Source organism: Daphnia pulicaria, chromosome 2, assembly GCF_021234035.1.
Source record: "Daphnia pulicaria isolate SC F1-1A chromosome 2, SC_F0-13Bv2, whole genome shotgun sequence".
Classification (NCBI taxonomy): Eukaryota; Metazoa; Arthropoda; class Branchiopoda; order Diplostraca; family Daphniidae; genus Daphnia; species Daphnia pulicaria.
Window position 1 is genome coordinate 3,876,079 of NC_060914.1, and position 21,483 is coordinate 3,897,561.

At 37.4% G+C, this 21,483-nt stretch overlaps 1 long non-coding RNA gene across 1 annotated transcript; it reads left to right on the forward strand.

Moving 5' to 3' along the window:
- Positions 1-1,634: 1,634 nt before the first annotated feature.
- On the forward strand, positions 1,635-13,857 carry LOC124327554. Its single transcript, XR_006916181.1, has 3 exons — positions 1,635-1,646; positions 12,289-12,291; positions 13,752-13,857. It is a non-coding gene; the product is annotated as an uncharacterized LOC124327554 (long non-coding RNA).
- Positions 13,858-21,483: the final 7,626 nt, after the last annotated feature.

Consider the following 21,483-nt stretch of genomic DNA (forward strand, 5'->3'; position numbering starts at 1 on the left):
ATAGAAAAATATATTTGACAGGGAAGACGAGACAAACGTAGACAACTCGCACAAGAACGAACACGTCCAAAAACCATTTTTGGAAAAACGTGGAAATAAATGGAAGTCTCTGTTTAGACCCATCAGTCCAACCATCCCGGCAGCAGCATTCTTCATCTTCTTTTTCTTTTCTCTTGTTGGCGAAACAAGACGGTAGATTGTCTTTCGCCCGGAGGAAGGAAAAGTCTTAAACGGATAATGGAGTTGTTGCAGCTCAAACATCACGGGCAAACGCGTTTTTTTTTCAGCCTCGTTCAATGGGCAGTCAAAATGGTCAGAAATTTTCGGTTTCCACCGAGAATAATTTAAAGATGGGCATTTTCTCCGTGACGCAATCACAAAAGCACGTAACAATGGTTGCACAGGACTTGTGCGTCACTGGTAGCTACCTTTTGAATCAAATTACGGGGATTTATATTTTTTAATTTTGATTTTTGTTTAAATTGGAGTTAAGTTAAGTACTTTTTTCCATTGGTTAATTTATCTTTGCTCGCATGCAAGACTATCTTTCTTTAGAGAAGGCAGTACTACACACGTTTGAAAAAAGAATTTTCATTTTGCTTTTTTGCTCTTTCTTTCATTTTATTTTACAACCGATTGTTCCCTTTTGTTGATTCAAAACTTTCCCGACTTTTATTCCCAGTGTAAAAGTCGTCATTTCTATTTATTCGACGTATTACCGCCAAGATTTATATCAACTCTTATGGATATAATACGGGCTATTTTCTCGACCGGCTCATCCTATCGCGTCCTTGTCTACTTTCCTTCCATCCATCGCAGCTCCAGCCGCCCGCCATTGCCCTGCTTCTTCTTTTTTATCTTTTATTTTCTTTCTCTCTCTCTTGTCTATCTCTATCTCCGTTTTCTTCTTTATTTTTTCGTTACATGTGACGTCGAGGCAAATGTACAGCCCGGGCTAACGACGGGACGGGAGGGGGGAGATGAGATAACGAGAGAAAGGAGAAGCTCGTGACGGGGTCCCGTTGGCCGCCCCATTCAGCCGCTTTATTGCTGAGCGCTGAGCTGCCGTCAGTTGCTCCCGCCGCTCACATGCGGCGAATATTGCCCTCCTACAATTATTTTTTTTTTCTTTGGCTGGCCATCGTTATTATTACGTATATATTACAAAAGAGTTTCGGGAGAGCATTGAGAAATGCGCTGCTTATGTGGGCAGGCGGCAAACGATGGCGGGCGGAAAGGGCGCCCGACACACACAATACAGAGACGGGCGACTGGACCACAGCCGCAACATTCCCCCGGTGTCGAATTTATCTGTCTCGGAGTTACAAAACGGACCAAGAGACAAAAAAAAAAAAAAAAAAAAAGCCAAAAGACACAGACATTTGTGACAGACGAAATCAAACATAATCCAATATGTCCGTTTTGGGACTGTTTTCAAATTCCGCGCGCTCTTTCTCTCTCTCTCTCTCTCTCTACCACCGACACAGCCTCGAATGTTTATCTAAAATACATAATGCATGGATATTAATATACTGCATATACATACATATTGTCACGTACAGTTTAGTACAGACGTCGAGCTTAGAGACGATTCTGGGAAATGACGACAAGGGGACGACTGACGACGATGACATAAGGTCACCTTGGTTCCCTCTACTTTAAAGACGACCCCCTGTAGAAAGGTAGACGAGTTTGGCCCTGACTGGTGTGTGGGTCTCCCGTTTTGACTGGTGTTGGGCACTGTCGTCGGTCTGTAGTGACGGCAGTGCATGTGCTTTGGCGGAGGCTGGGCTCGTGCAATCGTGGAGCCAGCTCCGTGAAACTGCAGCACTGGTCGGCCACAGCAACGTGAAGCCCGCATTGAACCGCCCGTGACATTTGGTGGAGATGCAGGGTAGGCGGATGCTTTCACGTGTGGCTCGACCAGATGTGTTTAAGTGAGTTTTCGAACGATCTCTTCGTTATCCTGATTGAACGTGGGCGACCCGTTGGAGACAGCGATTCGAAGACGCGCATTGGATTGCCCTGGATGGAATAGCTGACTCCCAGAAATCGACGGACAACGGCTTGCGTTCCGTGGCCTAAGAATAAGTTTATTTTATGTCCAGTTGTTTTTATCGTTGTCATTGAAATACGCGAGTTGTCATGCTAGCTTCTGAGATTTAACTGTTGAAGCGCTATTGAGAATCTGCTGATATTCGGTCTTGTAATTAACGTTACGCAAAAATGGCAACTAGAGAAATTCGCGGGGCCAAATATTTGGGAAATAATGTTTGCGTTCGATGGAAACCGTTAATTTTGATCTCAAGACTATCACAGGGTTAGTTTCAGCTGTAATTACGTTGTTGATCTGAACATCAGTCAATTATTCCCAAGTTCTCACGACGGACTATTGTTATTCGTACGTTGGACCCACGTTTTTACATTAACGGGAGCGTATACAAGCGTGTAGTATTTGGGAGCATGGGATAGCAACGCGCGCTCGACCGCGCGTTTTGATGTGCGATTTCTGGCTCGCTCAGGAAGCAACGCCATTCGTGCTTAATTTTGTCTGCGGCGATGTGCGAATTGTGTTAGACTGAACCAGGTCGAGGGATGCTGAAAACTAATGCGAAGTTATTTCGAATCATCCTGCTTTTATGGTGCCTCCGATTTTGTATGGATTTCCAGAGTAAAATGTTTTGGGAGATTCCGTCTAACAAGCGTTAAGCTTCCGTTTAAGCTGAAGTAAACTGCGCGACTGAACTGATGTGATGTTGATGTATGAGCGAATGGAATTTATGTGTTTCAAAGGATTTTAGATGCATCTAAGCTAACGGCTGAATTGGGATTGTGTATAGGCCTAATAAGGTGTTGAAGCTAATAACAAAAACCACCAGTGTTTTTGAGTCTGTTTCAGGTAGAATGATAGCCGATGGAGCCAGATGTGACGGATGGCGTTTGATACCTGAAGTGAAGCGGCGGGACGGCCAATAACAACCGGAATGTACCAGAACGGATGCAAATGAACCAAGGAGCTGCCGGGTCAAGATCGCGGCGAGAATAGCCGAACCGAAGTCGTGGTCGGACTGACGTAAGGGTCGTGTTGAAGCATAGTGCAGAGCGCGGAGCAAGTCGCAGAGCGCAGAGCACAAGCGTGCAGAGCGCAGAGCGCAAAGCAGGGCGCAGAGCACAAAGCTGAACACAGAGCCCGGAATTGAGTACAGAGCTCGAAAGAAATGGTGGCCACCAAGCGCGTCGCGAACCATGGTTGAGAGACCTCATTGCGTGAAGACAAAGCGAAGGCAATGATTTCGCGAAAGTCCATAGCTGTAGCAGTGCGCCGTACGGAAACAAAAAGAATTGACCGAATTGAGCTGCAGAGCGTCCGGGCGATTTCCGTAAAAGTTTATACAGTTGCGTAGAACTGTACAGGGCGTCGTCGTACGAGTGAAACAAACGCTCGCCGAAATAAAGTCGTATAGTTGAGCTGCGTACAATTATGTCACAAGCGGTGTGACCGGCACGTCGAGTTGCGAGAAAGTTATCGAGCGAAACAATCCGAAACCGTCGCCGAATTAAAAAAAAATAAAAAATACCTAATGCGTCGTAGATTTAACCTTCCGCCGTTTACGATTCGGATGATCGAGGTCGATCATTCCATTAAGGAGGGGGAAAATGTCACGTAAAGTTTAGTACAGACGTCGAGCTTAGAGACGATTCTGGGAAATGACGACAAGGGGACGACTGACGACGATGACATAAGGTCACCTTGGTTCCCTCTACTTTAAAGACGACCCCCTGTAGACTTAAGGTAGACGAGTTTGGCCCTGACTGGTGTGTGGGTCTCCCGTTTTGACTGGTGTTGGGCACTGTCGTCGGTCTGTAGTGACGGCAGTGCATGTGCTTTGGCGGAGGCTGGGCTCGTGCAATCGTGGAGCCAGCTCCGTGAAACTGTAGCACTGGTCGGCCACAGCAACGTGAAGCCCGCATTGAACCGCCCGTGACAATATAACAGGTCATTTTTATGACGTTATATATATATATATGTGTGTGTGTGTGTGTTGTATATACCTTTGAGTCCGTTTTTTTATTTTCAACCCAAAAGATAAGATTTTCTTTTCTTTTTCTCCTCCGAGTGGAGCCGCGTAGGAAAGCTCTTCAAGATCTATAGGTTCCGATTGGCGACCATTAAACAAGTGACTTTGAGTTGTTTCCCCCTGGGAAAATAAACGGCCTCGCTGCCCGTGTTGATTGCCGGTGATTACAATTCAGTTTGAATTTTTGAACCGGGTGCGCATTGTGAGGCAATACGCACGATACTTACAGGCGATATACGGGGAAACCATCTATACAACAGTATGCATAACAGAAGACAGCTAGCTAGTTCCTCACAAGGGACTAGCTTCCATTTTCGTACGGGCTCAAGATTGACACATTTGAGATGTTTCATTATTGGTCCATGAGCAGATTTCTTCTGTAACACTTCTTTTGTAATATTTCTTATTGAATATATTCAACACTAACAGTACCTCCCTTAAAATTATAATTTAATGAAATATAAAACTGTTTTTGATTGACTGATGAAAATATTTATCGTTTTTTTTCAGAGTAGCGTTTGCAACGATGAAAGGTGTTGCTAAACGGCAACAATTCAAACAGATTCCCACTGACGGTGAAATTTCCGTCTTACAAAAACGTTTAACGAAACGGTAATTCCTGAAGTAAAAATGAAGTAATTGTAAATATTATAGGCATCAGTAATCAATACAATTTCTTCATTTCTCCTTCAAACATCAAACCCAACGTAAAAGATATTTCAGATTTTACATTTGTGGGTAAACAAAAATCTTCAATCTGTTGGGCCGTGGCAAGAAGGTGGGGGGGGGGGGGGTGGATCAGCTGTTCACAAATCAAAACAAAACATGCCAGATGGCAAATATTTGATTAAAAACAAAACCTCTGGACTCCATTCTCCAGAGAAAATTGAATAAATTTCGTAGGATTAATTTTCGTTGTTAAAAAAAAAAATTTCTTCAAGTGTAAGTTTTAACAAGATCAAAATTCTACAGTTATCTAATAGGCTATATGCCTACTAGTGGCAGAGCCCAATGCGGCTAGAATTGTAAACCTCGAAAAATTTAAAAGTTAAAGAAAATTAAAAAAAAAATTGCTTTTTTGAGTTTTTCATATGTAAAATCAGATTGAGAAATAAGTGCAAAAATACCTGTGTGTCCAATAAAGGAAGGTTAAATCTGATTAATTATCAGGCTAGAGAAAAAAACAATAAATTTTAATTAGGAAATTTGACGTTGCAAGTCCCTTTCCTTGTGTCCTTTTCTGACACAGAAGCTCATTAGTCATTACCCACATTTCACGATCTGTAATCTGCAAGATCGCATATGGCCTGTTTTTAAAAAGCTATAAATATTAGGTACTTAAAATCAGTCGGCATATATTGTTTCAAGTTTAAATGTCTTTTTACGAATGGGAATAAATAACTTGCCTGTATTTTATTGCGAAGCATATCATTTGCACGTTCATTCAAAGTATCAGATTCATATAGGCCTAACTTATTGTCAATAATTCATAAAGTCAAAATAATTAATTAATAACAGACGTACAAGTCAGCATTTGTGGTATGTACTTTATTTTAACGGCGGAGCAAGCAGTTCGGCTTAGATGAATCCCTTACTATTAAAACGAAAATGGAAGAAGGGGGGAGGAGTTTGTGTGTTTATCAGTGTCCTTGCGCGCACGCTGCCATTGGTCGACCGTTTTCTACCTGCGAAAAGGGTAAAAAACAGCCGAGGCTACGTCTGATTTCGCTCGAAAAAACACCAAAAAGGCTAATAGGTCGACTATCTGCTTTTGCTATTTTCGCTATGTTAAAAAGTGTCGGTATCGTTCATCGATTGATACCCATTTCTAAAAGTATTGCGCGATACCAGAAAAAAAAAATTTTAAGTTTTTTCGATGACGTTTTCATGGTTCATCGAATCGATTGTCTCAAACCTGGTCATAACCTCATTCTAGGCCATTGTCCTTTCGGATCTTACCCGAAGGGTCGTGAGGAAGCTAACCCTATTAGATGTTAAGAAATCAATAGGATCAATGCTATGAGCTCAATAGGAGGATGTATAACAAGGACAAATAATACCCAATATTTTGTAGTTTTAAACTTGGAATGACCATGATCCATGAATATACATAATTGAACAACAGAAGGGTGCCAGTCCGTGACCCTTACAAATGCTCTACTTACGAGTACGAGATTATTAGAAGATGTTCACCATTGGAAGGCCGCTGAGTTACGCTCTTTTTTACTTTACAGTGGTCGAGCTGCACTGAAGGGAATCATAACAGAAGAATTATGTGACCACTTTAAATACAGCTATAAGAATTTTGGCTTCACCAAACTCTATTCGGAATTTCATCAAGTATGCAGGCGAGTGTCTCTGTAACTTCGTCCAGAAATTTGGTCGTAATTATTGGGAGGAATATCTTGTATACAACGTGCCCTCAGTTATGCATATCGCATAGGATGTTTTACGACATGGGTGTAGATGATGAAATCAGATGAAATCAGCACATTTCCGTTCAAAAATTATTTTGGTAAAATCAAACGGCTTCTTCGTGGAACCAAACGTCCGTGAGCCCAAATGAAGAAGCGTCTGTCCGAAATTACAAAAATTGGAACGACACCGAGCTCATAAGATATTTTGAATAAATATTATATACAATGTATCTTTTTCTCGTTTATATCATATTTCATTCTCTTTAAAACATTATATTGTTCGATCATTTCAGATTTAAGAATCCAAATGTCATGCCATTGAAAGACTTTGTGTGCAATCTGAAGCGAATTCTTTTTTAATCATTCAAGATTCCAATAATAGCAACAAAGTTCAAGTTGTCAAGGTGACTAAAATCAGTCCTGGTCGCGTAGATGGGCTGGAATTATTACTGTTGATGAAGCAAGGTGACGATGATGGGGACAACTATGATGCATTTTCCGAACCACTTCCTTCTTCCAAGCTAGGTAGCGCGTACTTCAACCTTCGTATTTCTAATTATGGAACTACTTAGACTATCGGTACAGCCACAACACTAAATATATGTTTAAAACTATATTGGATGTCTTGAGTGTATGTATTTACATTGTGGCAGACCCGGAATTTGTTTCGGGGAAGAGTAAAAGTTGGCCGACAGCAGACTTCAATTCTTGTGTAAAATGCGTGCTGTTTCCATTTAATCAAGATGAAAGGGAAGATGGAAAAGACGCTTATCTATATAATTACTTGCTCGTCTTACCCATTTTGCATTGCTGATGTTAATTTATGATACATACCGTCACCGGCCCTGATGCACAATTTTTCTCGAAAATAAAGTTTTGTTTACTTGTCTCCGCTTTTAAGTTACAAGAATCAATTATTCAATAATTTTTCAAATTATATTAGTTGTTATATGATGTGATTGATGTATTTGTATTGTAAATCACGAAGATTTCGTTGTTAAAATATTCAAACACATAGCAATAACGTAGACACACCATCTGAGATGATTTGAATAACATTACTACGGCTTATTATTTGTTACATTCTTGTAGGAAAATAAAATTTGTTTTAATAACACAATAGGCCATATTGTTCAGATGTTCGCGGAGAACATAAACTTACGGTACGCTATTGTAACATAAATTCAACATGTTTTTGCTTGTAGAATCAAAAATATTTTTTTAAAAACATGATTAAAACAAAATTATTACTTGTGAGGATAGTTGGTGTTCACAAAACACGATTGTAACACAACAAAACATGTTGTATTCTTGTAGATTTAGCAACATTAACTTAAAAGGTAAAACCACCGTGATGTATTGTGACAGCATCACTTTTTGGCAGAACTTATTGAGAATGTAGATAAACTACACTACAAATTTGCATTTTTCAACATTGAAAACATGTGCATATTAATGTTTTGTGCTACCCGGGCACTAGGATGGTATTCAGTTTACACGATTGGGTAAATGCTATCACCTTCACCGCAAAACACCTTCACATATAAAATACCAAACCATCTAGTATTAGATTCTGTTTGTATTGTAATCAAGACATTCCAAATTTTCATTGCTTTGTTTTGTTTATGGAATGCTTATATTAAACCAATGGGATCTATCATCTGCTGGGACTTTTCTATTTTCTGTTCTACAGTCTCTTTCTAGTTCTGCGAGATCTTTATTTGCCTGTTGAATTGTGTTATGTTCAGCAAATTAAATTCTCGATTTTTCTCTAATGTAATTTCCAATGCCTCAATTTGTTAAGATGAGTCATTTTTAGCCCTCCTTAGTAATGATGTTATATAAATGTATTCTTCAAATGCTTATCCCTTTCTATACAGTCTTATAATCTGACACTATTTTTTGTAGAATCCAGGGTGAGCATATAATTCCACAATTTTTTTCTCCGAGAGAATTGAAACGACGGAGAGGGAGCGGATTTTCCTAACTTCTGACTCGGATTGAAACAACAGTGTCTGTCTAAAACGACTTCTACTTGTGTCAAAATTTCCCCCAAAAAACAACATGTGTCAACGTATATCAATTGTTTAAATGACTTCGAACCTCCATTCGTGAGCAGTGATTGAAACTATTAAATAGGCAATAAAATTTGTAAATTTAAAATCGACAATTTTATGTCCATGGTTTTGCTGATATATTCAAGCTATTGCTACCATTTCACTTAGATCGCCAGTAGATTGCCAATCAAAAAATATTTCACTTCTTCCAGAAATTTAGGAAGATAAATGTTGTCACAATGGGATCACGTGACGTACCTATCTCTCTTGTACAAACAAAGAAAAAAGCGAAAGCACTATAAATCACCACTATAAAAAGACGATTGAGTATCACTTGCAATTTTACTACTTACGTACATTGTCTTCAAGTGTAAAAGTGCAATCCAGTGTAAAAATGGTGAAAATGCAGTATCACTAGGGAGAAAAGGCATAAGCAATCGATTTTCATATATTGTATGCGATTCGTTTTTTAATTAGCTTTTAACGAAGAAAGCAATTTACGATTTACAATTTACAATCACACAGTCATCGAATCCACGTTGGCCTATTTGTCAAAGGGATCCAAGCTGAAGTTTATACTCGATGCTTTAAAGATGACACAATTGATAGGCTTAAAGGTTACGAGTCAACTGGAAAATCCATTGGGGTGATTTTGAATTTTAACATGTATCTGGATGGAGAGGAATGAAACGGTACCTATTTTAACATAATTTCAACAGCAAGCTGTTCAAGTAGGAAACGTTTGAGAAATTGCTTACAAGGTTTTGAGGAAGCAACGAAAAATTGTTATTATTATTACCGACATCACTAATCTTTTAGGGAAGACCAACCCAGATTTACCACATTGGATGGTAAATATTGTGTTTTGTATTGTGCTTCAAAAAAGTTCCACAAATCCACGCCAACATTACACATTTTGTTTATTATCAGATGAATTGAATTGGATTGTTGCTCAATAAAGGAAAACTGTCATGGAGTCAAAAAATATCTGTCATGAAAATGGATAATATACACTCCTACTTGTGTTTATTTCCTTCAGATATAGGAATGTTTTTGAATTACATGTTAGTTGTTATTGTCATTTCAGAAATAATGTTTGAAAACTGACCATTAACTTTTTCTTTCTCAGTGCATTCCAGTAGATCCTTCAAGTGCACAATAATGATAATTCAAGTGCACCTAATAAACCTTTTCTTTGTAAGGTTTTCAAGTGTTCCTGTAAGAAACACTTTCAAACAGTTTTTTCCATGGAAAATTGTTTATCAAGAACGATTATAGGTAAATCAAGTATCTAGCCTACTCCCACAGGTATTTGTGATGGTATGAAATTAACTAAAGACACAATAATGCATCCAAAAATGATCCGCACCATGAATTTGCCATCATTAAAAGATCTATATACTCTTTTTCTGATAACTGAATTTGGTGGCAACGACAGTTTGGATACATTGATTGATAATTAATGAACGGAATTCAGTAAATATTTTGTTATCCAGAGTTCACCATACCTGAAATCAGAATCTCTTATCGGAATTTTTCACTGAAAAGATTATTTTCATTGTATTTTATCTTGTTCTTGAAATAGGCGATTAATTTCTAAAGGATTTCTAGCCTTTACAAACACAACAGACAAGCACAGAGCAAGCACAATAATGTAGATTGCGAAACGCAAAGTGCCTTACGGTCAGTGATTTCATATCACGTCAAGTTGACCAGAAACAATAATTTGGCCCAACATCGCCCATTTGAAGCAAACAGTTTATTATGTCGTCTGAGTTATCGAATGGTCTCGTTACCAACTTGTCGTGCAGCATGAAATGTATGTAGGCACATGCATATAGGCACATTCATATACAATTTTACTTACTATCCAATTTGGTACATTACAATATCATTTCTTATTTTCAAAATCACAAGAGATTATAATGCGGCTCATCATCGAATTAAAGATATGACATTATTCTTGATTTGTTTATAGCAGAAGAATTGGATTTTGATAAAAAACTCCATATTTTAAAAATTTTTATTTTTAATGTTTGTTGTGAACACGCAATAATTAAAATTAAATATTAAAAGTGAAACTTCTTTCAATTTTGCTTTTTTAAATTATGGGGCTGTTGTTCTTCACTATTGAAGTGATTTTTTTCTTAAAGTTACCAAACTTTTGCTTCCACAATTCTAAACATAGAGATTTCGATGACGATTCAATCTCAATTGTTTCCCACAGCTCCCGTCAGAATTGCAAAGAATCAAACGTAAGTCTGGATTTGTACTCCCTTGTATGGAAGACCATATGGATGCAAATGGAGATAAATTTTTCGACTTGGGGGAAATTTTTTGACCAGTCTACTTCTTTAGTAGACTGAACATAAGTGTTGATGGCGTAAATTTGGTCTGGCAAAAGATTGTCCCAGTTTTTTTGCTCCATATCGACGAAAACTTTAATGGCGGCTGTTAAAGATGCGTTTATTCGTTTCACTTATTTTCCCTTTGACTCGGCATGTTCTGCAATTACCAGAATGTGACGAAGTCTTCACTTTTCAGTTTTTTCTGCCATCTGTTTTGAGGTGAAGCAGGTGCCTTGGTATGAGATGAGCTTTTTCGGGTAACTGAATATTGATTAATTCGTAGTAATTTCACAACGTTATTTAGTAGACGTATCTGAAACGGGGAAAGTAATAAAAGATTTCACCAGATAAAAAATTGCGACTAGGATATTCTGTATTCCATACCGAATGTCTCGAAAAGACGCTTTGGCAGACGAACTAGAGGAATTTAGATGAATCTTGCCTACTCGACAACCAGTAGTGTATTTGTGTAATGTAAAATGAATACAAGATTTAACATATTTATATACATTTATTCTGATACGTGCTTCCAGGACAAGTACTTTGCTCAGCGTTAATTAAATTTTAGAAAAAATAAAATAAAATAAAATATGTTTACATAACAAGTACCATCAGCAACATACTCATCAATAGATTTAATTTAATCTACTTAAATTTACATAACTCCTGTTCAATACTTACGATTAGAACCAAATTCAAGTTCTGATTAGCACAGTGGTTAGTAAGCTGGTGTGCGACACAAAAAGTTCAAAGTTCATATCTCAGTATAATATATCATTTTTTTTAGCAAAGTACTTACACTGTTAAGTCATCGTGTATACGATAGACAGTTAAGTGAGTAAAGTTTCATTATTAGTATATAAATTCTGTAAGTAGGTTTTGCCCCCCCAAAAACAAGTAGGTTACTACCATCACTGTCCACTCACTACGTAGTATGTAGTTGCTGTAAATACTTAGCGGGAACTTTTAATCAACAAGCAGTTTTTCAATATTTATATCTCTGGCTGAGAGCAGATCGTTCTTTTACATTTCGCAACCCCTCCTTGTTAAATAATTCAAAATTTTCTTTCCTTTCTCCAAATTATTACTTTACTTCAATTCTTATCCCCTCGACCTTACAGAAAGATTTTCATTTCTACACTTCAACTTTAACTACATTCTGTGCTGAAATTTTACAATACAAATATTTAAAAAAAACATTATGAATAAGGTATCCCATCATCCCCGATTAAATTTCAATGTCGGTACGGTACACCCAGCCGTCAGAAAGGGGAACTCCAGCCGTCAGAAAGGGGTAGGGGAACTCCTACCCTAACCGTCAGAAAAGGGGAGGGTACACAGCACTCAGCCGTCACAGCGCCTCTAGCGGCCTGACGGTTCTGGAAAGGGGGTACAGTGGGTACACCCAGCCATCAGAAAGGGGTAAGGTAGCTCCAGCCGTCAGATAGAGACTAGAGAGGGGTACCCCAACCGTCAGTCGTCAGAGCGCTCATAGCGGCCTGACGGTGCAATAGCACAAAACCCCATTCGAGCACCGTCAGGTCGACGGTGCAATAGAATCGACCGTGTATTTTGGCTATTGCAACATCAGGCCGCTAGGTGCGCTGCAGTCTGACGTTGCGCTAAACTTTTGGGGTTGCTGACAGTAGAACTCCACCGACAATAGAACAGAGAAGACAATAGTCATAGAACCCTAATATTTTAAATAATTTGTAAAAATTTCTTTGTATGCGACAGTAGAACTCCAACGACATAAGAACTCCCTTTTTTTAATACCCGACAATAGAACTCCAGTCAGTCCAGTACCCGACAGAGTGAGAGACAGTAGAACTCCACTAGAGCTGAGAAGTGAGAACTGAGATATTCTCTCAATTATCTTTAAATTTTGTACAATAGTATAGCAGATGGCTATTACTAAATTTATAGTTTGTTAGTTGTTATTTTAAAGTATTTTAGATCGCACAACTTTAAAATTTAAGAAAAAAAACAGCAGAAAAATTACCATAGAAAAACTTCAATGGGGCAACGTTGTTTGTTTTGATTCACAGTCGACTAGTCGTCTGAACTTTGAGAATTTGAATTTTATCATTCATGAATAATTGATTTATTCAGAATATTAGAATTAAACCTGACGGACGGGGATCAACATAAATTAATTTTTTTTCTGTTAATCTGATATATTTTTCTGAATTAAAAAAATGAATGAATGCACAAATAAACTGTTTGAAAATAGGATATAGAGCAAATGAAATTTTAAAAAATCATAGATGGGAAAAATGACACCAATTCCAGTTCCTGATGCCACCAATGACGCAAAAATCACATGGCCAGTAGTAAACAAAAATAAAAGATCAATTCCACTTCTTATGAATCAAATAAATGATCAGTGATGGAGATCGGTTACAGTCAAAGTGATCTTCCTTCTTTTCCTCGATAAGTACGAGAATTTGACTCTGAAAAACCAAAAAAAAGATATAATATTGTTCGTTTCAAAAGGATCACTTGGGTAACCCCCAATGAATCAAACTTATATTTATAAGGAAACAATTTTACTGTTATACATTGTAGTTATAAATCTGTCGGGCTACTTTGTGGCACAAAGGGATTGAAACGACCATCAATGGAATGCAGAAATTCTGCTCCAGAAAAAAAAGCCCGACATGGTACGGTTGCAAATCATACAGTTGTCATTTTTACTCCCAAACCGTAGTAGAAAAACAAAAGGGAACTGGAAGGAATCCCAAATTTTTCTGCAAGAAGTGAAAACTGTGCCTGAAATTTTTGTTTTAACTTAAGTAGTTGTTGGTTTTTTGAAGGAATTATATCTCACGAAATCAAACGGGCTGACAGTAGCGCTCCCACTCGAATCAATTCGCGTCAAAAATCGCAATTCGAGCTGAATTGCTTTTTTGAAAATGCAATTCGAGTTGAATATGAATTGATTCAAATTGCCAAAAACTCAAATCGAATCCATTCGAATGGAATTCGAATTCATTCGAATGAAATCACGAAAAATTCGAAAAATTCTTTTTTTTTATTAAACAAGAAATATTACACAAAAACATCCATAATTTTAACTGTTTAATTAATTGCAGTAGAATATCACTTAAATCGACTGGATTTAGTGATAATTCAATAATAATAGAATATTTGTCCATTTAAAAGAACCAAAACAATACCCATCCCCTTCGTTAATCGAAAAAAGAGGTGGCACATCTAGCGGTCGAAAATGAAACTAAAAATATTTTCAAAAATTTTGCCAAATTTGCCACGAATTGACCCAAATATTCGTGAATATTCACAATGAATATTCATGAATCGGGAAATGGATATTTAAGTAAATTTCCATGAATATTTACCCCAAAATATCACAATTCAAATGAATATGAATTTTGATTTTTCCAATTCGAGTTGAACTGAATATTCGAAAAATTTCAAAAAACGCAATTCAAGTTGAATCAATTCGAATCGATTCGAATCGATTCGAATCAAACGCAATTCGGGTGGAGCGCTAGCTGACAGTAAAGTTTGCCGGATGGATCAGAAGAAATATAATCCTTGATTCGGGGTGATATTTGGCCAGAATGCAATCCAACAGGTAACACGTCGGGAGATTTGGAGAATTGCAACAGCAGCTTATCATTTCCAAAAACGGAGGATCTTGCGTCGCGTCGAAATGTGCAATGTACTTCTGTCTGAAATTTGTGTTTATTTCTCCCTTTTCCTTCAAACTATATAAAAAAAGTGACATTACTCTACCATATATTTGCTTAAAATCGAAATTATGGAATTGACTGGTCGCTTATACATTCTAACAAATAAATGGGGAAACTTACAATTTGTTATACAAGACTTCGGCTCGGAAACGGTGGGCTGTGTCCATCGTTTTTCCACCAGTGTGTCTTCCAACAACGAAAATAAATTCGTATGGAAGTTCGATAATTGGGTCCGTCTTGAAGTTTTGATTGTGAAATTTAATATCCTTGGATAGAACTGAAAGAAATCGTCTAATAATCAATCCACTACACATATTACAGATTTTTCAAATTTTTCCAAAGCTCAAGTTCTTTGCAATATAATAGCATTTTGCAAACTCCATTAATGAATCTGGATACAGTACTTTTTTTAACACTACATCCTTGGAATGATGTTCAACATGTTCACTTAATTGTTGTAGTTTTCGTTTTTCCGGTTTAGAAAAGTACCAATCGAGCCACTTCTTAGATTCTTGACCTTTCAGCACAATTTCAGGAGCAACAACTGCTTCAAAATGTTGGGACATCCCAAGAGAAAAGACTTTTAAATGATCGGATGCCATTTTAAAAAAGATTATGGAACACTTAAAAAACACAAAAAAACAAATTTTCACTTGACACTGAAAACGGAGAATAATCACTGAACACTAAGTCTCTACACACTTTGAACACATGTGTAGCTGCGAGCGTGTGCGTACATTACATGTGGATTAGTGTGAGTGTGTGTAAAGTAATGAAAAAATAAATGTTACGGAGAGGCAGGGAGGGAAAAGAGGGGCAGGGAGAGAAAAAAGAAAAAGCCAAAAGCCTGGTCCTTCAGTTGCCTCTGGCCACTTTCGACTCACAACGTGTATTTTTTTCTCTCTCCCAGAATCGAACAACAGTGTTCAGCAAATTATTTAAAACATTTCAAACGTATTAAACTTGTTTTTTTTTATTCGGATTTTATTTTTTCTGCGCAAATTGAACATTGGAAAACTCGACGCTCATCAGTTCGTGAGTCTATATTTATTTTTGGATTAACCACATACAACCGGACACCAGGATGTTTGTGCAGCAGTTGGAAGACAGCCTCTCTTGAGAAAAATCTTCAACTATCATTTCCTCTCATTCGAGTGTCTAGTTAGATTCATAAAGAAGGCAATTTAACACAAAATTTAGCTGCTACCAGGTATGTAAAAATAAGAGTTCACCTCTTCTTCTCTTCTCTTCTTTTATTGAATCACACGAGGGCATAATAATTGATCAATATCTCGGCTACTTATTTGGCCCAGCCACCCAAAGACTCGATGACGCAATCCCACAATAGAATGAAATGTGTGAAGCTTAGTTAGCAATTTCATTTTGAATCATCACGAAAATATGCATGTGATTGACGTCGTAAAATGGTAAAATCATTCCCACCTGGAAGAAATATTTAGAAAAAACATTCACGCGTTTAAAAATATAATTTTCCTCAAAGTTTTTTCCTTGTTTTTTGTTATTGTTTATCATCAAAATGTATAAAATTAATAATGAACAGAAGACCAACCGCCACGTCACGCGCGTGGGATAATTTATCGTTAACATTAGCGTGCGGCAATCAGTTTGGATAAATATTGATATACATATCCATTTGGCTAGTTAATTACTTACATGTAGTAGGCTGGCATACGTGGCCACCAATATCTATTTGTGGGCTATCTGATACAGATTTCCTGTGTAAAAGATTTTTATTTCTCTGTTATATGTATTTTTTTTGTTGATCCTGCTAATTTTAAGTTAATTAAGATAATTTAAGTTAATTATTGTTTTGAAATTATCTTTTAAAGTTGCAACCCCATTTATGTAAGCCATTTCAATCTGCTATTTCACCCAGGAAGTGTTACCAGTTAATAAAGAAAAGGTAGCATAAATCAACATTTATTGTATTTAATTTACTGGGCGACGAGGGGGTGGAAGGTAATAAATACAGAAGACCTAAAGCTTGGGAAAACACTAGCTTATCATAAAAATATGGAACTCACTAGTGTATTTCCGTTACCTTCCCATCATATCATACCTACCTGTGGATATTAATGAATAACCAGTTTAAGCGCATAGCAGTGATCTGCAAGTATGTTTCAAAGAAAACCCATATGCCAGGGGAAACCATCTATGCAACTGTATGCATGATAGCTAGCTAATTCCTTACAATGGACTAGCTTAAATTTTCCTACGGGCTCAAGATCGACAACACATTTGAGATGTTTCATTATTGGTCCATGAGCAAATTTCTTCTGTAACACTTCTTTTTGTAATATTTCTTATTGAATATATGCAATACTAACAGTACCAATCTGTAAAATTAAAATAAAATAAAATATAGAACTGTTTTTGATTGACTGATGAAAATAGTTATCGTTTTTTTTTCCAGAGTAGTGTTTGCAACAATGAAAGGTGTTGCTAAACGGCAAAAATTCAAACAGCTTCCTACTGATGGTGAAATTTCCGTCTTAAAAAACGTTTAACGAAACGGAAATTCCTGAAGGAAAAATGAAGTGATTGTAAATATTACGAAGGCCTTTTGCAATTGCCTTTCAGTTAGTATTTATAGGCATCAGTTAAATTACAATTACTTCATTTCTCCTTCAAACATCAAACCCGACGAAGAAGATGGCCAGCACCAAAGAGGAAATCATAATAGCTTTAAGTACAAAAAACCATAAATTAAAAATTTGCACCAATTATTTTTATTTTTTATAGGCTGATAGTCACATGAATCGATCAGAAGCTACAGAAGATGCTCCTTTAAATCCGGAGAATCTCACCTGCTTTACACACACAGCAATTACCTCTAAAAACATATTACATTCAAAATTTCTTACCGTTTTCATTTTGGTAGCAATCCTGGGAGGACGTAATATTGGTGTCAACTTTGGTTAAAAAAGTAATCACAGTCGGGTACAGCTGCGTAAAGGATTCCTGTTCCAGCAGCAGCGAACGAAGAGTTAAGTGTAAAGAAAAAGAAAAATATTGGCGTTACTAATATTTACATGTTCTTAATTTAACAGGAAGGAAAAAATGAGACGGAAAAACTCATTGGGTAGGAAAGTTGGATTCCGAAGAATGTGAGAAAGAGATTGAAGATATTTTGAAACTGGGAGAGCGAGAAGACACCACGGGAGAAGAAGTAAGAGTTGACAGCGAGAAATAAATGTAACAGAATGAAGAAGGAGGGCAAAGACAGTCTTAAATATTTAGAATTTCTGTTTTACTGGTGTTTTGTATTTCAAATGTTAATAAAACACATGAAATTTAAATACCTATAACTTGTGTTGTCCGCCTTGTCATTTTTTCCAGCAGTTAGATTGTCAATCGTTCATATGCTAAATCATTTCCTCTAATGTAGTCATCAGATTATATATGGATCTTCACAATATTCGAGTTATCATTTTCAAAATTAATCCCTTTTGAGTAATTGTGAACCACTTTTGCGGATCAGGCAAAATGTACCCACTGAATACTCCCATGGGTCTTTGGCTACAATAAGAGGAGAAAATACTGTTGTGTATTGACGTTTCCTGCCTCAAAATAGGTTGTGTACTGCTGAAACCTATCGCCTCTTCGGTTTCACAGCTAAAAATCCCATTTAAGGATTAGGGAATGTCTATTCAAAGCACCATGTTCTCCCTTTATCAGTACTGAAAGAACCATGCCGTTTTTCAGTAGGGGCATTTTGCCAGAACACCTTAAAAGTGGATTCCAATTACTTGGAATTCATTTTTCATCAATGAAAACTTAATGAACGTAAAGATATTTTTGTAGTCTGAATTATGTGATTGATCTGAATGTATATGAAATGTTATTATCAATATAGTGGTTAGATCGTAGAATTGCAAACATTGATACCTAAACCAGAAAAGACAAAGAAACGGATGAACAACAAACTATATTAATTTACATTGACCACTGAAATATTTTCACTTGGCTGCTATTTCTTAAATTTGTATTCAACAGCCCGAAACTTATTTTTCAGAAGACAGTCAAGGGTGGCCGTTTTGTCATTGTATGTAACTAAGCAAATTGTGGGATTCACGAGTATAGGATAAGAATGCGAGGAGAGAATAAATGACGATTGGGGCCATCATTTACTCCTCTTTTTTGGAAACTACAGGATTTTCGTTCAAACATGATAAAACGAAACATCAAACGATATTTTCCAATTTACTTATTAAACACATTACCTATTAAACTATGGCGAACACTGCCAAGGAAAAAAAGAAATACAGTAAATAAAAGTTTGACTTGCATTTTCATTTAATGTCTAAATACTACCATTAGCAAGCCAGCTATGGAAATTGACCACTTAATTACCAAGACAATGCCAAGCCTTTCGAGTCAACCATCAGGTTGAATATCATTCAACCCCTATAAATTTGTGAAATCTTTTCTTCTGGTCCATCAATTGACAAGACAATTAAGGAATTTGACCACTTAAAAGCCAATTTATTAAACCACCAGATTAATCCTCTTTCAATTTTTGAGAATGTTTCAGGAAAAAATACGAAGGAAAATTTTACTTATCTTGAGATTTAACATTTGCCGTTAAAGCAGGCTCAGCTAAACTCATATCCAGAGGAAAATATACAACCACCATGAAAAATTAGGAAAACAAAGAAAACCTAGAAATGAAAAAAAAACAGTGTTATACATCGAAGAAAAAAGACATTTGATAACGAAATCTGTAATTTTCCTTCACAGACCCCTTAAATTGTCAGCTTTCATTTTACAGTGGTGATGTCGAAGGATTTTTACGCAAAATTTCTACTAATTGATGAGTATTAGCTTAGACATTAACTTTAACACGTACTGAATGTTGTGTATTAATGATAGTATCCATATGCATGGATAGGTGTCACGACGGTCGTGGGAGTCGAGACTGTAGAGAGAAGCAGGCATTTGGGCTCGCGACTCAACGCGCAAAGGTTCTCCTTCACGTCCATCTCTTCTTATGTGCACTCTTTATTGCTTGATCTTGGTTTTGCCGTTTCAATACAGTTGCGATCCGATGATTGCTTACAGACAAAACACTGAATAACTGTTATTAGATGTTGAAACAAAAACATGATTTAAATGTTATCTCGTAGTTTCTCGGACGAAATCAGGTGATGGTGACTTTAACCGTATTCTAGACCGGTAATTCAGAACGGGCAAGAGGCGCAGTCCATAATGTGTAAATGCATTACCGTTGACCAACCAAAAACTGTCGCGCGTAGTCCTGGTTCTGTTTCGCTGTCGTAACGTAGTCCACTACAGCAATTCGTGAAAATTCTCTGACAAAGATGAGACTGCAAACTGAAAACCATTGTATTGGGCAATACCTGCTACAATATAATGACAGGGCAGTCAACAAAGTAAAACTCAAATACGGTAAACATAGGTTCAATGAAAAATTTAAATTAATAGTGGTAAAAATTATCGTGCCGGGGGTTGGCAGTGCTGTGCCATTTTTCTGGAAGGTGGAATTCAGCCATGTCGAAGGCCGTCAACCAAACTGCTTCTTACGAAACGTCAATAGCGCTGTTGTGGTTACATTCACCATTGGCGTTGCAGGTGCCGATATGGCCGCAATTACTTGAGTGATAATTTCTCGAGTTAGTTGAGCTTGACTTGTTGCTTGGCTCGTTTACTGTCTCGCTGCCTGTTGTTGGAAAAGAGCTAAAATTCTTTTCAGAGAGAGATAGAGCGGATTTTTTTGCTATTGGAGTCACTGATTTGGTTGGGCTCCTATGTAAGAAGGTTTTTTTTATTAGGGAAACAAAGAAGGACAATGCATTTTTAATTTTACCAGTTGTATTTAGCAGTTTGATTGCTGCCACAACCTGAGAATACAATATCGGTATTTAGTTGTACGGCTCCCTTTCTCCCCCCAGGGTGTTCCTCCTTGGCCAGCCCAGGCCAGGTCGTACGTTGAAGCGGGACGTGCTAGTCTTGCCTCTACGTTTCTGTCGTACGCTGCTCCGATGGCTGGGTCCCGATTATGGATTCCGCAACTCCGTGGCCGTCAACCAAACTGCTTCCTACCAAGTTACAAACCAGGTAAAACGACATAAAAAAATCTATGATAAATAACCAGACGCATCGAAAAGCGGAAAATAAATAGACTTGCCATACGTACGTTGTGTGGACGTTGACCGACTGGTATAATCTGCACGGGAGCACGAAGTATGTCTCCCGAACAGCATGTAATGTAGGATGACGACTAAACCCCACACTTCGGCTGCCGCCGTGTACGACTCAACGTCGGCGTCGTCCAATTGGCGTCTCACTTCCATGGCGATGTACAATTCGAACATTCCCATCTCCCCGCTCTTGTTGTGATCTTTATAGAAATTGATAAATTATTTGAAATTAAATTTTGATGAAACCTGATTGCGTTGGTGAATTAACTAAAAAATATAGACACAAAGTTTGCCATCGGAGATCAGGTTTAAACCGGGCTTGCATGAGTAGGTGTAATTACTAACGCCTTTTTGACTTACTTAACGAGTAATACCATTATTTGACTTTGAAAACATTTTATTATGAGTATTTACTGACATGATCGATGGAAATTTTGGAGTTAATTATAATTTAATTGGCAAAACGAAATTGAAAAATTAATTTAAAAAATTATGTTTTTGAGGTTTACGTCATACTGCTACTATACTGACCGCTTATCCGGATTGCCGGTCATCCATCAGTGAAACTACGCCCATTCGCATGAAATCTGATTCAGGCGGTAACTCGAAATAGTGTCGACTTTGAGGTACCCATCCACATACGCACCGATAAAGGACCTCAGTTCGGAGCAGGGGCATTTCAAT